Here is a 2,177-nt window from a genome sequence, read left to right as displayed (position 1 = left end):
GGAGGGCAGGCGGAGGGCGGCTTCTGGGTGCGGGTCCTGCAGCCCCCCAGCACCTGGGCTCCTACCCCCACTCCCCCAAGCACCGAGGCCACACCTCTGCAAAGACGTCATGCCTTTAACGCCGTCCTGACAGCTTACTGGTTGGCATTACTGGACGGTAATCTGTTTCCTACAATTCGCTTTCCTAAATACTACTCCTTACTTAAAGGCCAATGTTTTTGAGATGGTAATATGTGAAATTTTGTTCCTTTTTTTTTTTTTTTTTTTTGCATTCTTAAACAGATGACAAATTAAGCTTTCTCTGTGTGTGTGATTCAGTGTCTTTGTTAAGAAAGGAAGTTTGGGGACCACCGTGTCACCTAGAGCCACTGAACTGAGAGGCGCTCCAGGCTCCCATTACTGAAGTGTTTGTGGTTTTGGTCTTCTAGAGTCTTTGCTTCTTCCTCCTCATACTTCTCGCTGTCTTTCCTCTAGCAGATCACCAGTCTTATCCTGCGGGTTACGAAACACGATGGTGAGTAAGGAGAGAAAGTGAAAACACCCTCAGGACGGGGAAAGAGCCTCGGGAAGGGCGCTGGGAACATCAGATCCGTGGCCCCGTGCTGCAGCCCCCCCCACCACCCCCACTCCACACCCAGGCTGGCTCTGCCCCTAGGCCTCCCTGGCTCCACACTGGGGCTCCCGGTGGCCTTGGCAAAGAGGGGAAGCAGAGCAGCGCCTGGCCTTCTCTCCCCTGACCTGGCTCTGTCCCCAACACCAGCATGGTTCACCCCTCCCAGGCCGGGTCCCTCCACCCTGCGTCCCCCAGCTCTGCCGCCGTCACAAGCAAACCTCGGGACAGAGAGACGTGACACTTCCCGCTTCTTCCTCCTCCCTTTCATTCACTCTCCAGACAGCTGACATGTGGCTCCCTGGCCCCCAGGAGGCCGTGGCTTGCTGACGGACGCCTGCAGCGCGCAGCAGGGCCTCCAGCAACCCCACCGGCCCCACCTCCTTTCTCCACGCCGGGAGCTGTGCTGTCTGCACCGAGCCCTCCCTCTGCCGCTCCGTCACCCACCTCCACCGGCTTCTCTTCGCCACCCGCCCCTCCCATGCGGCCCAGGACCCTGCCCTCTCCCTTCCACTCCGCAGCCGCGGAAACGCAGTGACGCAGGGCGGCCGTGGCCTGCAGGGGTAGGGGGGACAGGGTCAGGTCGTCACGGATTCCGGCGACTGTGAGACCAGAGAGGCCCCCGCTGTGCTGCGTGCCCAAGGCTCCAGGGCTGGAAGGGCACTGGAAAGGCCTGGAGATGGAGGGAAAGGCGCTGGGGGAGGCGCGGAGGCGGGTGGGGAAGGGGGCACAGAGGCTCTGAGTGGCTTTGGGGGTCTCACATTGCTCAAGAAGCCCAAGGAGAGAATTACGGCTGCTGGGGTTTCTCCTCGGCCTGGGGACTGAGCCACGGGGTCACCCACGTCCCTGCACTGTGGCGTTACTCTCTGCCTGCCTGGGATCGCTGGCGGTGCGGGGGTTGCCAACGTCGGTCAGGCCTCCCTCTGCTGCTGCCCAGAGCCCGAGCAGGAGCTCCCCTTCCTGCTCCGAATCACTGGGTTCCGGCGGGAAGAGGGGGCACGCGCAGGAGCGGAGCCAGGGAGCTTGTGGACGGACCGCTTGCACGGGTGTGGCCAGGAGCTGGCTGGCATGTTGCAGGATTTGTTTATAGAGATTTCTCTGTGAAGACGGAAAGCAGATCTGTGGCTTCCAGGGCTCCAGGGACTGGACCCTGTGTAAGGGCTGCTAAGGGGTGCAGGTGCCTTCTGGGGCTGGAGACAGTGCTCCGATGGCCTGTGCAGCTGGCTGCCTGCATCTGGGGATGCGCCAGAGCCACGGGAGGGACACTTCACGCTGTAGGTGAGTTATGTCTCAACAAAGCTCTTGTGCATGTTAGTAGGGCTGGGGAAGCCTCTAGACATCTAGGAACCAAGCACTGGCCGGAAGCCATTGCTGCAGACAGGGGCCGGGGGCAGTGACGGGCCCGGACCAAGTAGACACACACACCCGCGTGTCCTCACTCCCAACTCCTTCCCTCACCAAATCTCGGCCGCCCCAGTGTCCATCCAGCCCCTCGAGGGCCGCCGTGACCAGCCTGCTCACCCTCAGCAAAGGGAGGAAGAGGTCTGGGACACGCTGTGGCCGGCCG

The sequence above is a fragment of the Mustela erminea genome, chromosome 4, assembly GCF_009829155.1.
Source record: "Mustela erminea isolate mMusErm1 chromosome 4, mMusErm1.Pri, whole genome shotgun sequence".
Taxonomy (NCBI): Eukaryota; Metazoa; Chordata; class Mammalia; order Carnivora; family Mustelidae; genus Mustela; species Mustela erminea.
This window is presented reverse-complemented; position numbering follows the sequence as displayed.